We start from the raw sequence: 12,395 nt of genomic DNA, 5'->3' as shown, positions 1-12,395 counted from the left end.
GTTCAAAAAAGGAATTAGATAAGTTCATGGAAGATAGGCCCATCAGTGGCTATTAGTCAAGATGATCATGGATACAACCACATGCTCTGAGTGTCCCTAAGCCTCTGCATGTCAAACCAACCTTATCTCCTTCTTTGAGAAGGTAACAGAATTTTTAGACAAAGGGAATGCAGTGGATCTAATTTACCTCGATTTCAGTAAGGCATTTGATACGGTTCCACATGGGGAATTATTAGCTAAATTGGAAAAGATGGGGATCAATATGAAAATTGAAAGGTGGATAAGGAACTGGTTAAAGGGGAGACTACAATGGGTCACATTGAAAGGTGAACTGTCAGGCTGGAAGGAGGTTACTAGTGGAGTTCCTCAGGGATTGGTTTTGGGACCAATCTTATTTAATCTTTTTATTACTGACCTTGGCTCAAAAAGTGTGAATGTGCTAATAAAGTTTGCAGATGACACAAAGCTGGGAGGCATTGCCAATACAGAGAAGGATTGGGATATCATACAGGAAGATCTGGATGACCTTGTAAACTGGAGTAATAGTAATAGGATGAAATTTAATAGTGAAAAGTGCAAGGTCATGCATTTAGGGATTAATAACAAGAATTTTTGTTATAAACTAGGGTCACATCACTTGGAAGTAACAGAGGAGGAGAAGGACCTTGGAGTATTGGTTGATCACAGGAAGACTATGAGCCGCCAATGTGATATGGCCGTGAAAAAAGCAAATGCAATCTTGGGATGCATCAGGAGAGGTATTTCCAGTAGAGATAAGGAAATGTTAGTACCGTTATACGAGGCACTGCTGAGACCTCATCTGGAATATTGTGTGCAGTTCTCGTCTCCCATACTTAAGAAAGATGAATTCAAACTGAACAGGTACAGAGAAGGGCTACTAGGATGATCCGAGGAATTGAAAATGAAAGGAGACTCAAAGATCTTGGCTTGTTTAGCCTAACCACAAGAAGGCTGAGGGGAGATATGATTGCTCTCTATAAATATATCAGAGGGACAAATACCAGGGAGGGAGAAGAATTATTTAAGCTCAGTACCAATGTGGACACAAGAACAAATGGCTATAAACTGGCCATCAGGAAGTATAGATTTGAAATTAGACAAAGGTTTCTAACAACCAGAGGAGTGAAGTTCTGGAACAGCCTTCCAAGGGAAGCAGTAGGGGCAAAAGACCTATCTGGCTTCAAGATTAAACTCGATAAGTTTATGGAGGAGATGGTATGATGGGGTAACATGATTTTGGCAATTAATTGATCTTTAACTATTCATGGTAAATAGGCCCAATGGCCTGTGATGGAATGTTAGATGGGATGGGATCTGAGTTACTACAGAGAATTCTTTCCTGGGTATCTGGCTGGTGAATCTTGCCCACATGCTCAGGGTTCAGCTGATCGCCATATTTGGGTTTGGGAAGGAATTTTCCTCCAGAGCAGATTGGCAGAGGCCCTGGGGGGTTTTCACCTTCCTTTGCAGCATGGGGCATGGGTCACTTGCTGGAGGATTCTCTGCACCTTGAAGTCTTCAAACCATGATTTGAGGACTTCAATAGCTCAGACATAGGTTGGGGTTTGTTACAGGAGTGGGTGGGTGAGATTCTGTGGCCTGCGTTGTGCAGGAGGACAGACAAGATGGTCATAATGGTCCCTTCTGACCTTAAAGTCTATGGTTCTATCATTCTATGACTGCCAGCTGCTAGGACTGGATGACAGGGGCTGGATGACTCAATAATTTCCCTGTTCTGTTTATTGCCTCTGAAGCACCTGGAATTGGCCAGTGTTGGAAGACAGGATACTGGGCTAGATGGACCATTGCTCTGGGAGGGGAAGAGGTGAAAGGAGCCGAACACTGGCAGCTCCTCCAGTGGCTGTACCGCCCCCAACCCCGCCCTGCCCTGTCCTCCGGCAGGGCTGCTGCTGTTGTACACAGGCAGAGGATGGACATGCAGCTCCATGAAGAGCAGGGGGCGAGGCTGGGGGCGGTACAGCCACTGGAGGAGTTCTGCTCCTTTCCCCGCTGTGATTCCCAGGAGAGCCGAGAACTGCAGCGGGGAAAGGAGCAGAATGCCAGCAGCTCCTCTGTTGCGGCTGCTGTACAGACAGAGGATAAGCAGCTGCATGGAAGGGCAGGGGTCGGGGCTGAGGATGGTGCAGCCGTACCAGAGGAGTTCACCGCAAGATTGCCCAGCCAACTCCTTTCCGCTGGCTAAATTCACAATCCCAGCACCAGGACTCGAACTCTCAGCCTCCAGAAAGCTAAAGCAGCTGCATTTCCCCTAGGTAGGTCCATAACAAATTTCACTCTAAATTGTACAGACCCCAACCCAGACAGGAGACACTGCCGGCATGGGGCGCTGGATCCTGGGAGGCCCAAGGATGCCCAGCCAGCTCCTTTCAGCCAGCTAAATTCACAATCCCAGCAGCAGGACTCGAACTCCCAGCCTCCAGAAAGCTAAAGCAGCTGCATTTCCCCTAGGTAGCTCCACAACACATTTCACTCTAAGCCTACCTAACGCAGCTTCAGTCAGTGCAGACTAGACCACAGCGGATTACTCTTACCGTGCTGCCTGCTGCTGTGCTTAAAGCATTTTTAAGCAACCTCACTCAGAATGCAACAAAGTGGCTGGGAGCAGCAGCCCCATGTTCTGTTCCTTTTGCCACTGGGGTTCCTGTAAGAGCCTTGCAGTTGAGTACAGGGATAGACAGTAACTGACTGGGGGATTGGGTCAGCAGTTATCACGCGGGGATGACGATATCGTCAGTTGACAATAATCCTTTGGTGCCCGAATTGTTTTAGAATTGCAAGAGTGCCTTCCCCCAATGTATTAAAAATGCAAATCTAGTTGCTATCAGAGCCTATATATAAGTATATTCTTTATAAGTTTATAGACAACTCTGGTTGCTATGTTTACACAACTTTTTTACAGATATACAGTTTATCAAATCAAATCCATTATTTAGGTGTGTCATGTGTGCCCTCATAAGGAGCAAGCAAGACACAGCCTACATTATCTGTGTCATCTGTGTTTGTGTGCAAGTTACACTTGATTTAGAATCCTAATTGTCATGGTAATGCATCTATGCTGCTGTTGCATGGCATGAAAATAAAAAATATGGGCAGGTAGTGAAATTGAAGATGGTTAAATTGAGAAACCAAATTCTGCTAGCTAGTTAGATTTTTATTAAGTGGTTAATAAGGGTCGATCACGATGTCAGTGCAACAAACATTATACAAATGTTCAAGTGTAAAGCAGAGGATGGATGTGGAGAAAGTAGGGCCTCTAAAAAAACCACAAATGAGTCACTGACACTGCACAAAGCCACAGAAAGACCAAATCTACAGCCTGTGGAGGGTGAGAGGTCTGCTGAATCCCAGGGTAATCCTACTGATGAAAAGCAATACCCAACTGTGTGGTCGAGGGTTCAATTTAATGAATTCAAAAGGGGAAATGATTGGCTGTTTGCTTCCTGTGGAAAGCTGGGGTGTAGAACATGTAGACACGTTTCCAATTTAAAGCTTTTCTTTGCTCGAGGCATGAATATCGCTTCTCAATGGGCTGAATGTCAGATTTCATCTTTTGGGAAAAATAAAGAAACAGCTCACATCACTTCAAAAAAAATTAACAAACACAAAAATTCAGCTGCTCACACTGATGCTACAAAAATTCTAGAAACAGCTAAGAAAACATTGTGATAAACATCAATGCAAAAAGTAAAGAAGCAGCACTTGAAACCACTGCTCATGTGTTCAGGACAGCTTACTACATCTCAAAAATGAATTGGCCATATACTGACCACGAGAGCTTGAGTGTCCTGCCGCAAGTGAATGGGGTGATTGCTTCAAAGCAGAACTGTCTGCAGTGATATCATAGAGCATGTCTCTACAGAAATGAAGAAAAAAATTGTCTCACAGATAATTGAAACCAAATCCAAAATCACTATACTAGTTGACGAATCTACTACTCTTGCTAAAAAAATCTACTCTTATAATTTTTTTAAAAGCCAGTGTTCACAGTGTTATGAATCCAGTAGCATTTCCTTTGGATTTCATTGAGTTAGACAATGCATCAGCTGAGAACATAGAGCGAGACATAATCAAATGTTTACAATGCTATGGATTCATTATGGAATTATTGAACGAGGTCTTTGTCAGTGTTTGCAGTGATGGTGCAAATGTCATGCTAGGAGTCAAAGCTGGAGTGGGCAAACTCTTATAGAAAGACTTCCCAAATCTCATTCTGTGGCATTGCCTTAACCATAGACTTGAACTGGTGGTTGATCAAGCACTGGATATTACTTGGGGCACAAACGATTTCAGGGCATTTTTGGACAGCTTATACTCACTTTACAATCAGTCACCAAAAAACGCCCATGAGCTCAGTGCACATGCACATGCGTACTTTAAAAAATCGGCAGTTTTTAGTGTATGATGGGTAGCTTGAACCTGGAGAGCTGTCAATGCAGTCTGGCAGACTTACCCAGTATTAACTAAACATTTCAAGGAAGCCTCACAGGACCAATCAAGGGATAGAAGGGAATGAGCAAAATTCCCAAGGTCTCCATTCAAAACTGTGCTCAGTCAAGATTGTGAAAAATCTATCATTAATGTTAGATGTCCTAACTGAGTTCAAGAATTTGTCTGAAGTCTTACAAGACAGAGAACTGATGATCCCCAAAGCAGACGACCTGATGAAAATGTCTTTGCAGAGAACTGAGAGCCTACATAGAATCCCTGGATTGCACACTGAACAGGCACGGCAAGCCGAACAAGCTATGACATTCAAGAACACAAAATTGACAGGCACCAGGAAAAGTCCCACAATTAATCCATCAAATTCATTCAGGACGTAGCTGACAACATGAGATGCAAGTTATTCACCACCGCCGCTAACAAAGCTAATCAAAGCACAGCAGAAAGCAGTTAAACAGTTTACCACAACCTGATGGAGAATGTCTCTGTTCTGAAACCTGAAACATGGCCACAACATGCAGAAAATCCGTGGTTTGGAGAAACTGAAATTCATGCACTGTGTGAAACTCTGAAGGTCAGTCACCGTAGAACACACCTGGGATTTCTGGAGAAATTAAAGAAATTCATCCTCGCTGTAGACACTCTTGCAGCGAGTAATGCTGACTGCAAACGAGGCTTCAGTGTTATGAACAACATAATCACGGATAAACGGACTGCACTGAGCACTCGTCCTGTGGCGGATCTACTTTTTATTTCAATCGTTGGACCTCCCAACACTGAGTGGATTCCTGCTGTATATGTTAAATCATGGCTGAGCAAGGGACGTCGGGTGGCCCATTCCACTGAGGGCATGGCATGATGAGAGCAAGCAAAGCAACCGGATCAGGCCTACTACTCACTGACTGTGGAAGTGTCTTTGATTTAGTAAGTTTCTGTCATAAATTTGAAAATTACTTTATTTGACTAATTGAATTAGCTATTTGAATGACTGTCAATTGATGTAACTAGTACTGTAGTTAGATAGCTATTGAGACCCTGAGGTTTTTGTGTTGATGACCACGGAACATGGCACAAGAGCCTCCCTTAACCTTTTTCATACCCACAGGGGTTAGCCACAATTACAGCCCAGGATCTTCTCCTTGTTGGCATCCCATCTGGCTAAGCTGCACTTTCTGAAGGGGTGTCTCAGCAGCTGTGCTCCTCAGTAGCACTGGAGCCAGAGGGTGCTGGGACACTTTGGCTCTGCAAATTGAGACCTTCACTTGATAGGCTCAATCTTACCTTTTGTTTGGACATTTCTTTCAGTTTTAATAATCTACAGTATTATTAGTAACAGGCTAGAGATATTTTTTATCAGGATACGGAAAGGTCATCCTACTGGAGAAGCAAACAAAAGCTACTCCTTGGCAGTGAATTACCCCAGGGGAGTACAAGTCAGACAAATGAACTGTCCGCCTCCTGCATTCCACTTCCATTAATCATCAAGACAAGCAGCCTTCTCACCAGTATCCACAGAACTGTGACTGGAAGGGACAAAGGCAGTTTTTCTTCTCTGGTACAAATTTGGCCAGTTTCTGCATTTTCTACAGTTTTGAAGGTTCAGGAAGGACATTAGTTTATGACCTGCAAATTTGACCCATGTCCCTCCTGGAGATATTAGATCCAGTGTTGGCTGGGATTAGTGTTTCCCTGCTGTGGGAACACAACTTACCATCTTCCCTCAAATAAATGGCAGTTAGGCTTCTGCTCAAGAAATCATTTCAATGTTGTCAGTTTTCACCCTGTCTCTAATCTTCCCTTTTTAGGGACACTTGAGAATGAAGGTGTTGGTTAGACAACTTTAAGGAATTGAGGTTTAACTTATTGAGGTTACAGGAAAAACCATCCTGATGTATAGAAAGAATAGTAAATATGGGAGGCGACCAGCTTGGCTTAACAGTGAAATCCTTGCTGATCTTAAACACAAAAAAGAAGCTTACAAGTGGAAGACTGGACAAATGACCAGGGAGGAGTATAAAAATATTGCCGCTGGCGGGGGCGGGAGGGTGCCCAGCAGCGGCCCTACATTCCGCTCCTTTCCCAAAGTCTCCGGGGCAGCGGGAGGATAGAGCTCCCCTCTCCCCAAGTAAGGGGGACGGAGTGGATCATGGGGTGTGGACGGGGAGAGCGTGAGTGCCCTGGGCTGGGGGTGGTGGGGGGAGGAGTCACATGGAGGGTCACGTGGAGAGGTCACATGCCTCCCCTCAGCTGGTCCCCCCCACCCCCATACCAGTAAGAAATGGATTTTACTTGCACCACTGCATGCACCTAGGGTGGCCCGGGGGGGGGGGGGGTAGTAGGAGTCTACATAAGAAAAAGACCCAAAAATTGGGACTGTCCCTATAAAATCAGGACATCTGGTCACCCTACATGCACCCCTTCTCACTTACTAAAAAAAAAGTTCTTTCAATTTGGTCTCTCCCCAGAAAAGCATGTTTTGGAAAAATGTTTGAGGTTAATCTGACAAATCATTTTTAAAATCTTGATTTTTTTTGGGGGGGGGGGGATATTTTCACCTTACCAAAAATCTCTTACCATTCTTGGTGAAGTCATAATTCAAAAATAACTTACTCCAAAAACTTCAGACTTGTTCTTTACTGTTCTAGGTGAGCTCTAGTGCTTATGACTATTGTTTATATGATTGGCTGAAAATGTTGGAATTATTCACTGTGGATTGTGACTTGGACTATGCTCCCATTTAGGGGAGCAAGGGGAAGTAAGAAGCAGGGGTAAAAGTAGGCCAGTGAGGTTGGTACAGTGTACTGGTAAGAGTTTAATATTATTTTTACCCCGGTAAGAAGCCTATCCTTTCCCCCTCCCCAGGGCAGATGGATAGGGAATGGACAAAGTCTTGGCTCCAAAGTGGCCAACGTAGCTGATGGGGGGCGGAGGAGGTTTGCAATTTGTTGCTGGTATACCCCACAGGCAAATTACTTTTCTCCTTTCCACCACCACCTTGGAGCAAGGACAAAGCAGAGAAGGATTTGTGACTCAGATACGAGGCACAGTGACTCCTGTATATTAATCTGAACCTTTGAACACTTCTCTGGGTTCCAGTGAAATTTATATTCATTTCCAGGTGAATTCGTTTACACACTGAGCCAAGACACACAGGTTTATTAATCCAGACCTTTATTTGAACCAAAAGCATACGTTGCCGTTACAGTTCTATAAAAGCAATGAACGACAGATAAACGGAAAAAGATAACGACCAGTTACATTCTTCTGGAGCATAGGCAGGTCACGATGGTTTTAACCTATGATGCTCTGTTTAGTCCCTCACATCTCACATATTTTTGCACATACAAATTACATATTCAGTAGTTCTCTTCTAATCAGCATTAAGTATTATGCGTCTTATATAACTCATACATTACATATGTGCAGACTTCAGTTTACATAAAAATAGCTGTCCACGCTATTTTCATGTTATCATACTATCTCTTTTCTGTTTGATTTATTTGCATTGACCCCACGCTGACGATGCATGCTGAATAGGCCATTTCCCCTTACTCAGCATAGGGACTTTCCTGTTTTTCTTTAATTGCCTTTTAGGAGTACATTCTGTGTCTCTGTTATCCTGATAATTTCCTCTGATCTGTGTAATATCCTCCAACTTGAGTAGATGCTGTGTTTAAAACATCACCTTTATCGTACACAGCAGCTGTAAGCATCATTCAGCAAGTTTACATAAGGACAAGTCAGAAAGGCAACCCCCATGTCAAGCAAAGACTAGGCCAAGGCCAGCCAGGTTAGCATAAATATCATCCAGCCTGTCCAAACCCATAATTATGATATTTTCCAATATTCCCTGCCTTGGAGCTCACGATTTATTGAAGGCTTCACTCCATAGATTTAGGGAGTTAGGATCATGTAGCTTAGCATCTGTGTCCTTTCCTGTTTCAATTGCCAGTTTCCCAACATACATTACATTTTGCAACACATTATAACCATTACTATAATAAATATAGCTTGCACCATTCATAATGCCTTAAAGCTAATCTCTAAAACAGGATAAGTTCCAATAGTATTTAATTGTTTCCACCAACCAACTGGTTTTAAAACTTGCTTAATGTGCTTAGTCACCTCATGAAATTGTTCACGCATATGTACAAGAAGAACAAGTGTCCATTTTAAAAGAGACGGTAGATAAAACCTCAATTTGGCAATGTAAACTATAAAATCAGGGATCAGTTTAATGGCCTCATCTCTGAATTTTGGCTGACTTTCCACTGTTACCAGGATAACAAATTTAGGAATGGGTATTATTTTGACCTCTTCAAGTATTATTTGGAATTTGGAAGTAAAACACCAAATTAGGCAGATCAACTGAACACACTTTCCCTTAATAATTGCATTCCATTTGCTGTGGAGACCCATAGTATTTTCCATTTCCCACATATGTGGTTCGGGTTTGAGGTCCGTTCCAGGCACTCAGCTTTACTGGGCAGAAGAGATGAGCCCTTTCTTGGGGTCCCAGCTCATTACTATGATCAATACCACAGAGGGCATCACATCTGCAAACTCACCTTGCTCACACCCTCATGCAGCAATCCAAGTTAGGTGCCTATACACCAATGCTAGGAGCGTAGGTAACAACCAAGAGGAATTGGGATTCCTCATTTATGAGTATATATTCAATCTAGTTGATATTACTGTAACCTGGTGGGAGGATTCAAGTGATTGGAATGTTAAAATCAGTGGTTATAACATATTCAGGTAGGATTGAGTGAGCAAAAGGGGAGAGGGTATGGCATAATATGTCAGAAATGGTATTACAAATTTCCACGTCACTGACAACTCAGAGGAAAATGATCTTGAATGCTTATCAATCAGTGTCCTAATAGATAAAGCACAAGATGGGGTATTAATTGGTGTCTGCTACAGACCACTGAATCATACTAGAGAACAGAATGACTGGCTCCTTACACAACTACAGGGGGAAAAAGCTGTGTGATTAGGGGGATTTCAATTTGAGTGACATATGCTGGAGGCCTCATGCAGCCTGTTGCTAAAACATCCTTGGAAAGTCTCAATATTATATTATAGATGACAATTTCCTAACTCAAAGAGCATTGCTTCCAACATGGGGGGGAGGGGAGGTCTGTATTAGCACTCTTCTGGACAGATAAAAAGGAACTGATTACTGAGCTGAACATTAATGGTACCTTAGGTACAAGTGATTCACAGATTCATAGATTCCAAGGCCTGAAGGAACCATTGTGAGCATCTGGTCTGACCTCCCATATTACACAGGCCATAGAAAGCCCCCAAAATAATTCCTATAGCATAGCTTTTAGAAGAAAACATCCAATCATGATTTAAAATTTTAAGTGATGGAGAATGCACCATTGGTAAATTGTTTCAATAGTTAATTACCTTCACTGTTAAAAACGTATGCCTTAGTTCCTTTCTGAATTTGTCTAGCTTTATACTTTCAGCTTCTGAAGCTAGACTTCTGTTATACATTTCTCTGCTAAAGAGCCCATTATCAAATATTTGTTCCCCATGTAGGTACTCACAGACTGTAATCAGACTCCTTCAACTTCTCTTTGTTAAACTAAATAGATTGAGCTCCTTGAGTCTATCACTGTAAGCCAAATAGCTCTGGTTGCCCATTTCCTCAGACAGAGAAATCTATCTCAAGACTCTCCCACACTATTGACACATTAAGCTCTGCTAGATCCGTTAGTCCAGTTCAAAACATTTGCAAATTGTGCTGGAAAAGCCTACTTGTTTAACATTTTCTCTGCACCCAGCCCTAAAAGCTCCCATTATATGCATTGCTACAAGAACCTTCACAGGATTTTTCCATCTCTCGGAGATACTGTAAGATGAATGATTAAGCACCTAAGAGTCTGTGGTGGAACATTACAGGTGGGAGTTAACGTGCACATGAAATAATTTTTTTTCACTGTTAAGACTATAAAACATTTGAGAAGTGGATTGGCCCATATCTGCATTCAGTAGACACTGCGCAGAGTAGTGGCATGTAGAAGTGGAGTTAAGTTTGTTTTTTGAATCAACCTCAATTTCCTGATATTTAAACCTTCAGTTTTTCAAATTACTACATTCTACCAAGTTTCTACTTGCTTTTAAGATATGTATTTTCAACTCTGGATCAACAGTATTTTTTGTTTGGAAATTTTACCTCAGGGAAATTTTTCATTAGGTCATTATAAAAATAATATACATTAATTATGTTATACCTTAAATTAGATATATATTGATTCTTAAATATAAATGTAATGTCTCTCTTTTTATTGGTGTTGATTTAAAAAGCTGTTCTTATAGTGGATAGTGAATATCAGAGTTTAATGATGGATTCTTAATGCCATTTTAAGCAGATAAAGCTCTTCAAGATGGTACTTTGCTCTTATTTACTTGGTGACAAAATCTGTATTAATTCATTATATGGGACTTTGATGTTGGGATGCTGTTATCTGTAGAAATTGGCTAGAATATAAGATGTTTCTTCTCATTTGTCAATCTTGGTATTCAGTGCAACTCTATTTCTAAATTGTCTTACTCCCCCAGGGAAATTTCATCATTTTCCATTCACATAACAGTTGTTTTTTAGCTGACAGAAATTTCATGAGTTTCCTGTAGCAGCTTCTCTCAAATAACCTGTAAATAATGGGGATATTCTGGTAGAAGTAGTTGAGATGGTTTTTAAAGGACTTTTAATATTTACGTATTGTCTGACTGCAAAACATTAATGGGTTTTTTCATTTCATAAATTGGAAAAACCAATGACTCATGTATAGAGCAGATGAGAGGACAGATGTGATGGGTTTTGCATAGACATTAAACCCCAGTGCCCCATGATTAATGCATAGTTGATTCTGAATTTGTGATAGCTTCCATTTAAAACCAGCAATGTTGTCATGATAAATAAAGTTCAGACCTTTTGCACCCAACACCTGATAAATGATATATTAGTTACAGCACTCAAATCCAATCTTCAACATTCTTAAATACTTCTTCCATCCCCCTTCACATTTAAACCTCTTCTGCCTTTAGAATTGGCTGATTAAGCATAATTATTAACAAAAACTACCTGAACCGAGAAACGTAAAGATATTTTCTAGTATCAAACACACTCTTACTTCATCTGTTATCCATATTTTGGTATCACTACCCTATTCATTGTGTACGCTGGTGTGGTTGAAGAGACAAAGTACTACACAAGGCTGATTAGTGATCACCCATTCCTCTCTAGTTAGCTGGTCATCACTCATGCAGTATTTATTGAAGTGGCAAAAGCTACATTTGGCAGTGGAATATTAAAGTTCAGTAGATATTATTATTATAAACTCCTTGGCCAGGGATTTTGGAACATGCCTGTTACTTTAGCAACATAATAAAAATGGGCATACATTTGGCCAGAAAGGATATTTTTTTCAAGCTACTGGTTTCAATCAATTAAACCATTTTGAGATTTTTGAGGATAAAAAATTCAATTTTTTATTCTAAACATTTTTTCTTTGATTTAATTTTAAATACAAAAAAATTGCATTTCCTCCCTTGCTGCAAGTTAAGCTCATTGCTTTTTGTCCTATCCTCAGAAGTCAAAGAGAACAGTCTTTCTCCCTCCTCCTTGTAACAATCTTTTATGTACTTGAAAATTGTTATGTTCCTTCTCAGTCTTCTCTTCTCTGGATTAAACAAACCCATTTTTTCCAATCTTTCCTCATAGATCATGTTTTCTAGACCTTTAATCGTTTCTGTTGCTCTCCTCTGGACTTTCTCCAATTTGTCTACATCTTTCCTGAAATGTGGTGCCCAGAACTGGACACAATACTCCAGTTGAGGCCTAATTAGCATGAAGTAGAGCGGAAGAATTACTTCTTGTGTCTCGCTGAGAACAC

General features: G+C 41.2%; 1 pseudogene; it reads left to right on the top strand.

Annotated features, from left to right (window-relative positions):
* The first annotated feature begins 2,760 nt into the window (after positions 1–2,760).
* On the top strand, positions 2,761–5,405 carry LOC141990337 (E3 SUMO-protein ligase KIAA1586-like; annotated as a pseudogene).
* The last annotated feature ends 6,990 nt before the right edge of the window (positions 5,406–12,395 follow it).

This window comes from Natator depressus, chromosome 1, assembly GCF_965152275.1.
Source record: "Natator depressus isolate rNatDep1 chromosome 1, rNatDep2.hap1, whole genome shotgun sequence".
Lineage (NCBI taxonomy): Eukaryota > Metazoa > Chordata > Testudines > Cheloniidae > Natator > Natator depressus.
The sequence above is the reverse complement of the archived record's forward strand: the minus strand, read 5'-3'. Positions and strand labels throughout refer to the sequence as shown.